The sequence below is a fragment of the Helianthus annuus genome, chromosome 11 (assembly GCF_002127325.2).
Source record: "Helianthus annuus cultivar XRQ/B chromosome 11, HanXRQr2.0-SUNRISE, whole genome shotgun sequence".
NCBI classification, from domain to species: Eukaryota; Viridiplantae; Streptophyta; class Magnoliopsida; order Asterales; family Asteraceae; genus Helianthus; species Helianthus annuus.
Window position 1 is genome coordinate 138,182,564 of NC_035443.2, and position 16,406 is coordinate 138,198,969.

The window sequence follows — 16,406 nt, forward strand, 5'->3', positions numbered from 1 at the left end:
GAATTGTTTATAGTTACACGGCGATATAACATTGTTGTTGTTGTTATTGTTTTGGATTTGGTTGACTTGGGTCACAATGCCTTGGAGTAAAGTATCTAGATGCCGAGAAATCCCTGCTGCCATTTTAGCGTTCCAAGTGGCGTCGCGGTGAGGAGGCATCTTGAAGGTATAGCTATAGTGAAAATCAAATAAGTTAGATCTATCAAATTGTCATGAGTTTGTAACATCATTGTATAGTGAAAATTTTGGCCTAGTAAAATCTCGTCCATAAGTCTCGTTCTTGTACTTAGAAAATATAGTGTTGTAGTTTTTGTTTTGAAATAAGAATTGTTTGAGAAATAAGCTTTTGTAGTATTTTTGGATGAGAGAATACAAACCAAGTTAATGGTTTGTATTATAAATTCTTTACCTTTTTAAAAAAAATTATTGTTTTTAGGTTAAAATGTTTTAAATTATAAATTTTTAAAATAAAGAAACTTTGAGTTTAAAATTTTGAAAATTCTCATCCAAATGGTAAAGATTTTGAAATTTAGAAAGACAAAAGGCAGTGTTTTGAAAATAAAATAGGATTACATAGTGTCGTGAAACGAATCGAAATTCATTTCAATTGTCTCGAATCAAACATATCACCGAAGGTAATATGATGGAATAGTATTGTAAAAGGAAAATTTGTTTCGATTGTCGTGAATAGCAAATATATTACCGAGGGTAATATGAATGAGTAGTGTCACAAAGGTCGTTTAGAAATCGTTCGACATGGTCAAGATGGATAGGTTTTTATAATGTTTCACGAAGAAATGCTTTAGCCTATAAGTGGACACTCACCCTAAGAGTTCCCAGGTAAGAGTGACTGGTCCGATAATGCGGATTTGTACTTACACTCTAGCCTTAGACAGAAAACTTGGGGTACAGGCATCCACCCTTCTAGATTGCATGTGTTCACATTATTAAAACCCAATATTTCGATAAAAAAATGTTCGAGGAAAAACATTTAAGAAATCTTTTGATAAAAATTGTTTGAGAAAAACATGTTGTGAAATATTTTGATGAAAACGTTTGAGAAAACATTTTAAAACAAATATTTCAGTGAAAATGTTTTGAGAAAAACATTTTGAGGAATACCTTAAGGCATAAAGCTTAAGGGTTTTAGGATAAATCATCTAATGTTAGATGATTTGTAAATCACAGAGTAGTTGTGGCATGGCATACTAATAACCTAATTCCCTATAACCAGTGCTATGATATCAATCTGTAACACCCCAATCGCGTAATACAACAACACGCGGCGGAAATATTGGGGAGTCACGTTACAAATTGCTCACAACTACTGGTACTAAATTATTTCAATATTGTTAACATTGTTTTACAAACAAAGAATACATGTAATTGTCTTTTGATTAAAGAAGTCTAAGGCCCGGATGCAGTCCTATGCGTTGCATGCTTGAATAGTTGAAAACCTGAAACATATGTGAAAAATAGTAAGCATAAAAATGTCGGCGAGTACATAGGTTTTGTTAGCCAAATAAATGGTAAAACGTTTGGTATTGCAATACTTTGGCAACTACGAGAGTTGTCGATTTGAAATAAATCTTGAAGCCAGAGAATGGCAAAAGTTTAGTATTGCAATACATAATCTAGATTGTGAAAACTTGTGGCAAACAGTTTGTATATGGCAATGTGATTATTACTAAGTAATTTTTATGCCATTTGAAATCGTACATTGTAACCTCGTTGAAATCATCGTAAAACTCGTTAATGTGTTATTTGAAATCCAATCAAGGATTAATAATAACTGTTTTGAAATCAATCAAAACTTGTGTGAGTATTATATAAATCAAGTCAATGATTTATAATAATACTTTAAACATCCTTCTAAGAATCTAACATCTAAAGATATGGAAGATTCTACAAGGATTTGGATAATCGATCACTGAATCAATCGTACATAAAATCCTAAAGTGATTCGGATAACGCTACAAGAGTAATAAAATAAGAACACTTATATATAGGAATTACCAGCGACGTATCCACCATGTTCTTATTTTATTACGCCCGTTTCGTTATCTAAATCACAACTACCACATAAACACATAAATCTTCAACTTGTTACCAACTTGTAAACACGCAATAAAGTACACAATGAATCCATACAAGGACTCCAATATTAGTACATTAACATCCTACAAGAATCATTCTATGAAGATAGATAGATGCTATAAGGATTTGGTTTCTGTCATATCGTCTAGTCAAACACGCATTAAAGTACACAATGAATCCAAACAAGGACTTCAATATTAGCACTTTAAACATCCTATAAGAATCATTCTGTGAAGATAGATAGATGCTATAAGGATTTGGTTTCTCTCATATTGAATCATTGCATCACAACATCCTAAATCCTAATGGTGATTCGGGATAACGCCACGAAGGGTAATACAATAGGCACACTTATATATAGGAAGTACCAGCGGCGTATCCACCATGTGCTTATTGTATTACTCTAGTTTCATTATCTAAATCACCAACAATATACACATAAACCATAATTATCGTCTTGTAAAGTACTTCTTAAAAATCTCACTATGAAGATAGGAAGGTCTAAGACTGTACTTCGAATATCCCACAAGAATCTAACTATAATGATAGATAGATCTTTACGGATTTAGATAAACATCCTGTTCGTATAATCAGAATGATACACATAAAAGCACTTAGTAAACACATATATGCCATACATTTGGAAAACGAATCGATTACACATATGAATCACCCCAAAACATTTGAAAAAGTGTAAAAGAGGGGACTATGTACTTACTTGAGATCGCGTATAGTTCTTGTTCAAATGATATAACAAAGCTCAAAGGACCAAGAGTTCAAGTGTTGAAGCGGTTCCAAGTGTATCGGATACTATGTTAGCATAACAGGACATAAATCGAGGAATCGGATAGAATGAGGTATTGTAAACCAAACGAGTGTTGGAACTCATATGATATGGTTCAACAAAGCCTACATTCCGAATTGATACTTATCCTAAGTGTTTACGACCCGTTATGACCCATTAAGGTAGTCTACGCTACTTTAACGCGTCATTTGCACAAAAGCGCATTCGAGATGCCTAACTAGTCCTATGACAAGTATTATATGCCTTAACATGTTTAATTATGTTGCATAATTAGTTTAGGTGTCAAAACATGTGTTACATATGCTAAAATTCAAATTATGCATGAAAACGGCATTTTGGTCATTTTCCTAAGGCATATAAACTACCTATCATACAACTAACTAAACGAAGTGACCATAAGGTATAACCTCGGACGGTTATTCCCTATACAACTAGGTCACCAAATGTGTTTGGTCGGATCCTAATGATCGACCAAACGGGTCGGGTTTGAAAGTCTAAGCGGTTGTTTAGACCGCTTAACTTACGACCCTAAATATGCACTAAACTAAAAATGACGAGTCAAACATGTTAAAACATGTTTAACTAGGTTAGAAAACAGATTGATATCAAAACAAAGTGTTTTGATACCCGAAAATAGTTTCGTTGCAAAATGCACATAAACATGCATTTTGACCGAAACTTTGACTCGTCACTACGCCTAATCAACGTGGTAATCAGTAGGTATAGTCACAAGGGTCTATAGCCATCGTGATTACGCTCATGTTGCAAAGTTCAAACAAACTTTGTCTTGACCAAATCATGGTCAAAGCAGAAAGTGAAACACTATTTGACTTTCTTGCTTGAAATACATAACCAAGCATGAAAGAAACTTACAAGAGGTCCAAGCTTGGAAAAAGAATCAAAGAAAACTGAAGTAGGAGGCCTTCAACAAGTGTGAGAGCTTCTCCAAGAGCAGGTATGAAGAAGAGAATGGATAAGTAAAGAAATGAGCAAAACTGCTTGCTATTTATAGGAAATCAAGTGTCTTTAGATCATTGCCATGTGTAATTGAGTGAATCAAAGCATGATCAACACCTTACACTTGTTAGGCATTGATTAGGCAACTTGGGGAACACATAAACCAGCCCACAATACTCAAAAACCATGTTTATAACCAAGTTCAGCAGGCTGTTTTGCTGAAAACAGGTTTTCTACACAGAGGCTGCTCAGACGACATGCAGAGCTGTCCCCTGATTCTTCCGTGACATTCCTAGCTGAACCAGCTGAAACTTGTTCAATTTTTGGCAGTTTTGGTCCCTGCACTTGATTTAAGGCATTTTCGACGCGTTTAACCCCTGTTAACCCAATTTCAAGGCTCTACAAGCATGTTAAAGTATAGGGGACATGAAATATGCTTGGAAATATCACGGATGTTGGTTCGTTTGGTCGTAAGATCACGTTATTCGGTTAATTACGACGAAACTCGAACGGGCATGAAAAACGATCCAAATTACGTGACGAATGGTATTTTTGCATTCCAATCATTATAAAATAAAATATTTTAATGATTACAAAAATTTTTGGATTTCCGGATATGTTCAGAACGTAAGATATGCGTGTAAATTCAAACTTATGCATTTTTTGATGCTTTTAGTCCCTATTGATCAAATAAGCGCATTTTCGCATATTGAACCCCTCAAGGCCTATTTCTAAGCTATGTAAAGGATATTTAGGGTATGTTTAGCTTATGATCTTGTTCCGGAATGTTTGTTGCTATACGAATCGGCAGACTTTTGCAGTTTGTCGCAAATAGTCCCTGTGATCGAATAAACTTGTTTTTGACACACCAAACCCTTCAGAACTTATTTCTAAGTTATGTAAAGGTTATTTAAGGTATGTTAAGCCTAAGTCACTGTTCCGGGGTGTTTGTCGCATTAAACTGATTACGTTTACGCATCAGTTTGCGTATAACTTTTCAGAAAGCGATTTAAAGCTTGAAATCGAACTAGAATCAAAACGTGAAATTGTCAACGCAGATAAGCAAACATTGAGACCAAAACACTTCGTTTCTTTGATAAATGATATTGTTCTATATCGTACAGTGTTTACAGAGCACAAGTGTCAGAAATGTGGTGTAAGTTCAGATTCCTACAAATACACATTACTTATGAGCTAATTATAAGTAAAAAAATATTGTTCCAAAAAGAAATTGTAATCGTCTGCTTCAGTCGTTCCAACTAATTAGTGACTTGAACTAGTATTTATATAACTAGGAGAGTTTATATAATTAATATTTATTTAAATAATTTGAAGCAGGTGAAATAGTTGGTGTAAGTAGGGCTGTAAACGAACCGAACAAACACGAACAACATCTTGTTCGTGTTCGTTTGTTAAGAAATATAGGTGTTCATGAACACTTATCGAACGAGATTTTATATTCGTGTTCGTTTGTTAAGAAATGAACTTGTTCGTGTTCGTTTGTGTTTGTTTGTTAATTTTAGGAAACAAATAAAAAGAACATTGATGAACACAAATGAGCACAAAATAATGTTCATGAACACAAATGGAAACAAATGAACACAAACAAGCGTTTATGAACAAAATATATAATACACTGACACTTATTACATATTTAATTTGTCAGAATTTTAAAGTATTTAAATAGATATAAAAACCAAAAACACTAATGAACTATCGAGCACAAACAAACACGTTACCGAACGTTCACGAATATAAACGAACGAACACGACCTCTGTTCATGTTTGTTCATTTAACTAAACGAACGGAATTTCTTATTCGTGTTTGTTTGTTTAATAAATGAACGAACACAAACGAACTTCCCGCCGAACGGTTCACGAACTGTTCGCCAAACGTTTGGTTCGTTTGCAGCCCTAGGTGTAAGTGACATGATCCACTTAGAAAAGGAAACGGATGTGTTATTTTTCTAGGTTTAACTTTGTTCTGTAACTCATAAAAGTCGAATCTACTTAAGTATCTTTACCGTAACTGAATTTGAATTACGGTCTAATTGTTTGACTTAGTTTGTTTGATTAATCTTAAGTATTTTCTAGCTTGATGTTAGTTTTCCTGAATTATCCCTTTGTATCGTTTCTTGTGTTAGACAAATCCGTATTACTAATATCTATTAGGTAACATTTGTCTATTTTAGCTTAGTACTTTGTTTCGGTAAAAAACTGGCAAGATCAATTTAGTAACCAAATTTAGAAAGTAAGGTAGTGTGCTTTTCGAAATAGTAAGTTTTAGTTCAAGGATCCTTCAATAAGTATTAGGATCCTGGTCTACAGAACAGGTTTATAAGTGATGAACGCAAAGTAATTGATTACAACTGAACGTTTAATGAATGAAAAGAATAAGTAATGATGAACACACGAGATTTGTAACAGGGAAAAGCCCTTGATATCTATGATTGATGATCGTCGGAAGAAAAACCCCGGGAGCTGAAAACTACGTAGCTCCAATCTATTATTAATAAAGCGAAAGAAATTACAATGGTTGAGCGTGATCAATCGAGTACTAAGTGTTACAAAGTGTATTGCGAGTGATATGAGTGTTCAAGTATCACAGAGTGAGTCTTAAATAGATCCGATCATGCTATTTATAGTATAGAATTAGAAAAAAAATATCCTAACTAAGTGTCTGATTTTTCCGGGATCCTTGGTGGACTGGGCAAGTGATCGTTGCAGGCTTCCTTATGCTTTTCCACACGTTTTCTTCAACTTGATATGCGATATATAATACCGGGACTCAGGATCCGTAGTCATATCAAGATACCTGAGTATGTTCAAGACGTCAGGATCCCAAGTGTAAAAGTGACCCAAACAGTACAAATGATTATATTAATTTGGATTTAATGGATTTAAAATTTAGGTATACCCTACTACACAAAAGGAACCTCCCCGACTGTTGAAGCGCATAGAATTTTCGTGGCAAGTTTGAGAATAATTAGGAAATAATAATTCTAAAGTTTACCTTAATATCCCTTGGGATTTCTTTTCCTACATACACGTGACTACTATTTTTCTGTGTATGACCAAAGACTATTCTGGCTTCATGAGGAATATAGATGTGTTCACATTCTTGAACATATATGGCGGTTTTTCAAAATTATATAATTCCAACTTAAAACATTAGCTATTTTCAAGTTTGGTGGCCCTTATATGACATTCACTCGCATCAATACAACTTGTGCCACAAACTTATACTTTGATGGTATATTATTTATGTATTCAAAACTCATAGTAAGTAGAAGAAAATGATTATTGAACCATAACTAAAAACTGAACTACATGTGAAAAAGTGATGGGTCACTTATGATACCTTTTCTTTTAAAACCAAGATTTATTGTTTGATTATGGCTTTATGTGCATGAATAAGTAATCTGAATACTCATTAAAACCAACTTTATATTTTGCATTTTTCATAAATAATTTATTGTATAGTAAAAAACTTTTCTTACATTTTATATTACTCCTCCTTCTCCTTTATAAATTAATATGTTTGTTGCTATTTATTTTTTATCTGGCTTAAAACTTAATTGGATTTGTTAAATGAAAGGAGCTTAAACTAGCCCACATGAGCAGAATCGACAATAACCAATCGTTATTCGAATTAATAGAGCTATCTTTCTCAATAAGCGAACAATTTCATTATGATAATCTATAAGTTGAAACACCGATTTAGGTTGGGTTTTTAGTCTTAGGGTTGTGTACATGGTTGCCAGGTAAATCCAAACGCATATATGGATGACATCAAAACTGTCAATTTCACCTTATTCATTTGCATGTTAATTTTCAAAAGTGACAAATTTAGAGCCAAAATACAAATGTATATAGAACATTTTATGTTTAGATTATACAGACTAGGATATAATAGGAAGATTTTTTGGTTAGGAAGGCTAAAAAGTAATCTTGACCATCAGTTGATTTAATAAGGGCTAAGATTAAATGAGTGAAATTGAATAGAAAAAAAGAGGCGTGTGGGTTTGTGTAAGGGCATTCTAGTCAATCCACGACAATAGTTTCTCTCTCCCCCAATTCCCTCCCATTTTTTAAACATTAATAACTTTTTCATACGACCCCATGTCTTCTGGGCACAACCCCGTGGTCAACTCTTTGCTGTACTATCAAGATTCTGCAAATCTTAGAGTTGACCACGCCCTGTGTAGAGCTGGGCACGGCCCCGTGGTGGTCGTAGAAGCTTCTGCAGGTTTGTCTTTTTGTGCAGGGCCTGACCACGCCCCATGCCCAGCTGGGCACGGCCCCGTGGTCAGGTTCTGTTTATCTTGTTTTTGCTTTGGGGATGCTGCCGAGGGGTCGGACATGTCACGTTTATTCCTTCTTTTTGTATTTATGTTGGTTTTTGCTGCTTATTTGCTCCTTTTGTTATTTTAAGCTCGTTTGGTCCTGTAAATTCAAAAGGAAGAAAGAAACGTGCTTTTTCCAACATTAGTACTAAAAAGGGTTAGTTTTATGTCTCATCTGATGTAATTTATATGTTGCATTTTGCACACATCAACTATCATCATGAATCATTAACATAGCTTGTTTCTTCTCCTTATATGACCCTCCCTCAATCTGGTTTCTTGACGGTTGCTCGTTATTGCGATGATAGATAGCTTTCTTATAATAGTCTTCGTGAAAAGGATTCACACTATCATCTGCTTTTTTGTTTGTGCATTCTCTTTTGAAGTGCCCCTTCTGTTTACATTTAAAACAGGTAACTTTGGCTTTATCAAAACCTATCTTCATATCAGGGCCTTCCAAACACTTTCTCCCAGTGATCTCCACGAACCGTTGAGCCCTTCTGATGATGCTTGCCATGCACCAGCGAATATCCATGAGCTCTATAACGCCCTGCGTTCTGAAACTTTCATATTTTGGCAAGTCTCGTCCCTGTAATACTGAATGTTGCCTATTTGAGCCTTAAACTGTGTGAAGCTTTGCTCGATGTGATACTTTGTGAAACTTGACTCTTATGATACTTGAATCTCGTGGTACTTTGAATCTAGACGCTTCTGATGCTTTGAAACTTGAATTTTGAAACTTGACACTTGTTATGTTTGATACTTATTAAACAAGAGACTTTGTTACTTGATACTTATTGAATGAGAAACTTGGATTCTTTATTGAACGAGAGACTTGATACTTTGATACTTAATACTTTGATACTTGAAAGTTATTAGATGTGAACCTAGCTTGAACACAACTTGAAACACGAAAACTTTTGTGTTAATTTTATAATTATACCATTGTAATGGCTACCCACAATGTTGCGCAACACAACACTTAATCTAGCTCGCAATACGAACCAAAGTCGGTAAACTAGCAAACGGTCTCGGCTGTCCGAATGGACATCCGATCAGATGACCATTCAACCGAATAGCCATTCGACCCCTTGCACACTTACACCACCTCACCTGTCGCTTTCACCTATAAATATGGCACTTGTGACAACCCTCACCAAACCAGGTATCCGTACAAATTAATTAATATTTAATTAATGCTTAATTACTGTGCTTTCTTACAATTGTGGTTAAACTGCTTCTTGATTTCTGATACATACATATTCATGCATCATACTTTATTACTGTCACTCCATTTATTACACAGAACTATAGTGACAAACTTGATGCACAAAAGCACAGTTAGCACAGTGAACGGATAACCCAGTAAACATGTTGACATTGCCAGCACTAGACAGACATTGTCTCTAAGGCCAGTATGAGCCGGGAATAGTTTACTACACTAGTAGGGAGTGTAGGGAGATGAGGATTGTAAAACTGCATCACTAAGTGATAGTTATAGTGACCGGATGTGCCTAAAACATGCTTTAATTACAAAAATTCCGCGCTTTATTACAACATTCAGTATTTAACATAACTAACACCCTTTATATTACACAACACACTAACAACCTAATTAACATCCTAACTAAACTAACTAGACACTTAACTATATCATCAAAATTCAACCATATACCCCCCCCCTTATCCGATCAGTTCCCCAAGGGGTGACCCACCCCACCATTTGTTGATTATTATAATCATCTTTGTCTAACATCTATCATACATATTACATAATGGGTATTAAGTAAACATGGGTTATAAGTAAGTTCATGAGATAACTATTATCTCACTTCAAAACACTTCACAAAAAAAATTGCTCTCTCTTCCCTCTCCTTTGTGTTCGGCCGAGAGCTCACACACACCCACCATCATTATCAAGTTTCGATCAAGACATTTTACATACCTACCAAGGTGCAAGGTGACATACAAGGAGGCCCGGTGCTTTCGGAAACTCAAGAACCTCTCTACATTGCTTTTATCCACCTTGTTTACGCCTTGATTCTTCCCTAGCCACGAGCTAGTAGTAAGTGCCTCTAAACACCCTCTTGTTCTTGTTTAAAGTGGTTAATAAGAGATTTAACGGATAAAACTCAAGAACACACAAAATCAAAACATAAAGTCTTGAAAGAATGATGAACTAGATGGATAGAGAATAACTAGTGGTGTAAATCTTATGAAACTTGTCTAGTTGTGATTATTTTATGTAGTTTGTTGCTAGTAGTGGGATGGATCATCATCTAACCACACTAGATCATGTTCATGGAACATGAACTAGTGATATGTTAAGTGTAAAAGTTGTAAGATGATGAACTCTTCCACTCACAAAACATGAACTTGTGTAAAAGTGATTTTTTTTGTAAAATAGAGTTCTAAACTGGTAGATCTAAAGATCTACAAGTGGTTTTTCGGAAGAAACAAGTGTAAGATGCAATTCTTGTTTAAAACCCGGATCTTACACAAACTAAAAGCATTTTAGTGAATAAACAAGTGTGTAAACGCTTGTGTAACAAAAAGATTTAACAAAGAAATATTTTCATAAATTTTGACTAGAAGTTGTAAAACAACATATTCTTTAAAAATAAAGTTTTCAAGAAATTGATTTTATTTTAAAGATGACAAGATCCGCTAAATATGTCAGGAAGTTACTACATATTTCTACACAACTTACAAGTTCATGAGTTTGCGATTTATACTTATTTTTGACAAGTTTGATGTTTGAATGATGTATGTTGATGATTGATAAATTGTTGATTGAATTTTGAAAAGAAAATGATACGCTAGTAAGCGTGGCCACCTCCAGTTACAGAGGAAACTCTGGCGAAATTTTTCCAGAAAATAACACTTAGAAATATTTTTGTGACAAGTGGTTATAAATATATTTTTGACTTGTTTTTCCAAACAAACTTCGCCATGATTTTTATTATAAAATAACCAAGTATTCGGAGGTGGATTTTCATAAATAAAACTTGATCAATATATATCTAGAATATATATTTCATAGTAAAACACTTGTGTGACTTTGTGATTATTTTTGTGAAATAGAGATATATTATTTTTTTTAGAGTAAAAATAATATTACTTGAAATGTCATGAAAATACGACTCCAAAATAATACCAACGCCCTCACAAATAAATATTTAAGTTACACCGGTATTATTATTACAACACGAACCTTAAAATGTAACTTATGTATTTTCGGAAAATACTCTTAAATGTGTATTTTGATAAGTATTATTTTGGAAATGGTATGAAGTAAAATATAATATTTTTGAGAAAAATATGTATATTTTGGAGATAGAATATTTTAGACAAATGAATTAAAATATATTTTCAAGTGAGATTTAAAAATATATTTTCGGAATTATAAATACACATGTATTAATACCCCCATCCTTGGGAATGAATATATTTACTAAATAATTAAGAAGTGTAAATACGAAATAGTTGTCTAACTATTTCCCAAAAACGTTAAACCTTAAGCCAAGGCACGGCCGTCCGTCTAACAGAAGTTAGTACGTGTAGGTCGTCACGCAGCAGGTTATTTTGGGAAGGACTATTTCGAGACGCACTTCTGTGGTTCATGTCCCCCTTTTCTCTTACTGTTTTCAGTTTTTATACTTCGGGGGTGAAATACATGTTACAATGTTTATGGATACTTTTATACATGGTATGGTTAGCGTAAGGAGGGTTACTACTTAGATCATGTGAGTGGGTAGGCGGAAACTGGAGGCCATTAATCCTCATTGTAGGACCGAGGGTCATTAGCGGTAGATCTATCTGGGTGTAGCGAGCCCAACTCCAGGCCCAACAGAACGGACCTCGGGGTGACTTTGAGCCCGACGCAAAAATCTGCTAGGTTTGAGTCTTCCTACTACACTTCACACATATCAATGGTCTTGCAAACCATTGGTGATCTCTTTATTTCCTTATTTGCTACATACCAGGGATTTTTATACTTACAAATGTATTACAAAGGTTTTACATACTCACTTTCACATGAACTGGCTCAACATTTTTGTTGATTTTTCAACATACATGTATTTCAGGGAATTCGGGATCTGGCGAGGCATGCTATGTCTTCATGCTGCGTAGAGAAGTGATGTCATCCACGTTTAGGGATTGTGACTTTTGCCTGGACGAGTCACAAGTCTTAAACGGTGTTTATTTTATGTTTGTGGTTGTGTCTTATGAACAATGATTTTATTTTGTTGGGTTGTAACTCGTTGCATGTGTCCACTTTAAACAATGTTGTCGTATTTTACTTTTAAAACTTGAATCAATGGATGAACATCATGGTTTTATTTTCATATAGCTTTGTTGTGATTAAGCTATGGTATTAAGAAGTCACACCAAATAAAACCACGCTTCCGCAAAGCCAGGGTGTGATAGCTTGGTATCAGAGCTTTGATCATAGCGAACTAGGATTCCTTCTCGAGTCTAGACTATGATCACTAGGGCTCTCACGAAAACATTTTTACATTGCATACATTACGTCCAGATCCAGGATACAAAACATTTTCACAAACAAAAAGTATGAGCACTTTTTCAAAAATTATGATTCAGTCTTATCGACTGGGAGGTTGGTCAGGGAGACCAGGGATTCAGTCTTATCGAGTGAGAGGTTGGTCAGGGAGACCAGGGATTCAGTCTTATCGACTGGGTGGTTGGTCGGGGAGGCCAGGGATTCAGTCAGGAAGACTGAGGGGCCAATCTTTAAGATTGGGGAGGTTTTGGTCGGGGAGACCAGGGAATTAGTCTGAGAGACTAGGAGGTTCAGTCTGAGAGGCTGGTAGGGTAGTCTCATGGGACTAGGAGAACTATTTGATTGCTTATTGGTGACTAACATGTTTATTTGATTATATGATTGATTGCTTGTGCATATGTGTGTTTGTGTTACAGACATCATGCCTTCCTCATCAGATACTGGAGTTTCAGACACTACAGATCCCATGGCTATAGTATCAGATGACAGAGTTTCATCGGAGCACGAGGTTCACACTTCCGATACTACCAGCACAGATGATGACGACTTCCAGCCCTTTGCGCTGCCTGATGTCGTAGCCGAGCCTGCTGATGGCCATCTCGCTGGGGATTTACCACTCGCGGTGATCCTTGCTCCTGTGCCCCTTGCTGCCTATCCGGTTGTTGATATGCCCATCGATATTGTTTCCGACGATGATGTCGATTTGTTTGAGGAAGACCCACTTGAGGATGACCTTGAGGGTGAGGTCCCTATTGCTGCTGATGATATCCTACTCATTGCTGATGCTCCTGCAGAGGATGCTCCCGTTCATTCACCTGTTCCAGACTCCTTTGAGTCTGTGGCGTCCGCACCTTCGCACACTCAGGGAGTGCAGCACCACTCACACGACGCCGACGCAGACATGGCGTCATCAGCTGCACCAGTTCCCGCACAGAGCTTTGAGTTTGATCATGATGTTGATGATGATTCAGATCCTGTTTTTCTACCTGGTTTTGATCCAGACCATGACATTGAGTTCATACACTTAGACCAGCCCCTGGAGGATCCTGTAGCCCCTGTCGATCCCTTGTTTGACGATCCAGCCGATTTTGACATGGAGTTTGTTGATCCGGAGCCTGCTGTGGCCCCTGAGCCAGTCGTTGCTCCTGACCCTGCGTTAGAGCATGACCCTGTTCATGCCGATGCACCTGCTGTTGCTCCTTTTGTTGATGATATACCAGTTGACGATCATCCTGTTGTTGCTCCACCGTTGGTGGATGATCATGCTGTTGATGCTCATGTTGATGCTCCACTTTTGATAGAGGATCCTGTTGTTGCACCACTTCCTGATCCAGTGCCGGTGATGTTCGACCGTGCACCTTTCGCGACCCATATTGATCCACGATACGCGCACACCCACAACGGGTGGATAGATGATGATGATGATTTCCCACCAGTCGTGATACCAGTTACACCACCTGTAGCCCCCGTTTCAGTCCCTGCTTCAGCTCCATTGATGTTCCTTTACTTCCCACACACATCACAGATGTGCGTCGCGCAGATCTTCCTGTTACGTTTCTTCAGGACATACCTCCACCACGTCCTGGGGAGGGTTCATCTCGACAGTCGTTTGGTCATACACCTACCATGTCTGGAGGAGATCAGTTTGCACCTCAGATTTCTCATCCTACTGTTGTTCCCACTGTTGCACCATTTACTGTACCATCCTTCGCTCCATCTAGTGAGCCACTCCTATGGACTACGCCCCCCATTATGCCACCATCTGATCCATATTACCCATACCACGTGGGGTATTCTACAGAGGATATTCTCACATCGTTCATGATACAGCAGGAGGCGCTAACCCGTCGCGTACAGGAGCTGGAGAGAGCTCAGCGACTCCTGTGCCATTGCCAGACCCCACCTGCACTATCACACCCTCCGCGTCCACTTTCACCCAATTCTGCCGCTCGCTTTTGGACTCCTGAGCAGCAGATAGCATACTTGATGCGATCTCATCGCGCTATGGAAGAGGACTGGTTGCATATGTGACGTTTACTCTTTTCTCATTTTCCCCCTCCTCCACCGCCATCAGCTTAGGCCTTTTGTTCGACGCAGGTAGACTTTTGATGAGAGGACCTCGATTGTGCAGATTACACAGCTTTTGGAGACCGCATTTTGATGTTATGACTTTTGACGTTTTGTATTTTGGTTGTTGTTGACACTGATTAGATAGTTTGGACTAGGGCGATGTGGCCCTTAGTCACTGATAATGTACGATATGGTTGTGAACTTGTACGCCTTACATTATGGTCTTGATTTATGATAGTGCAATCGCAGTATTCTCATTATGCGTGATGTTGGATTAATTGTTTATATTTTATAACATGAGATGTTATGTGTTTGATTTATTTGTAACATGAGATGTTATGTGTTTGATAAAAGGTATACGCATGATTCTTTTACTTATTATGACTTGACCAACGTGAAACATCTTTTAGAAGATGTCGCCGTGATGTGGTCCACGCATGCCTACCAACGAGGCAGAACTCCAACAAATCATTGCTGCCGCCATTGCACAGTATGCAGCCTCGCAAGGAGGAACCAGTGGAAGTAATTCGAACAACAACGGCAATAACAATCCAACTCATGGTAATGTTAAGTCGTTGAGACATACTACGATACATTTGGATATCTATAGCACGTTCGCTAATACCATTTGTATATTCTAATGTATGTGCAGGGTGCACTTACAAGCAGTTCCTCGACTGCAAGCCAGTGAACTTCGACGGCACCGGATGTGCTGTTGCATTTGTCAGATGGGCTGAAAAGACAGAATCTGTTCTCAGAATGAGCAAGTGCGCTCCAGACCAACAAGTGACCTACATTTCTGGGCTATTCTTGGATGGAGCCCTATCCTGGTGGAATTTACAAGTGCAGACTTTTGGTGAAGCCGCTGCTTATGCGATGACATGGAAGGAGCTGAAGGAGCTCATGCGAAGAAAGTACTGCTCACGCGCTGAAATTCAAAGGCTGGAGACCGAATTTTGGCACTTGAAAATGGAAGGTCCCAAGATTGCGGAGTATGTTCAAAGGTTCCACGATTTGTCTCATGTGTTGCCTTATATGGTTACACCAGAATTCAAACGTATCGAGCGCTTTATTTGGGGTTTAGCTCCTCAGATCATGAGTATGGTCACTACTTCCAAGCCTGCGACAATCACAGAGGCCATCGATCTAAGCGTGGCTCTTACTGAGGAAGCTATCCGCTTGAACAAGTTCTCGAATGTTGAGCAGAAAAAGAAGGAGACTCGCATAGAGTCGTCTGGTGAGAATAAAAGGAAATTCTCGAACTTCAAGCAAGGAACAAGCAGTGTTGGCAAGAAAGGAGAATCAAGCACACCGGCGAAGGCTGCAACCGGTGTTGAGAAGAAAGGGAAAGGTTATATGGGTACACAGCCCAAGTGTAACACCTACCAGCGTCATCATTCTGGCCGGTGTGGGCCAAAAATATGTGAAGCTTGTAGAAAAGTTGGCCGTTTGAAGGATACCTGCTGGGTTAATGCTGGCCGGGGTGGCCAAGGAGGTTTTGGTAATCGGAACAATAACCGTGGTGGTAATGGAAATCGTGCACAAGGGAATAATGGAGGCAATGGAAACCAAGGAAACAATGCAAATCTAGCTGGTAATGTGAATC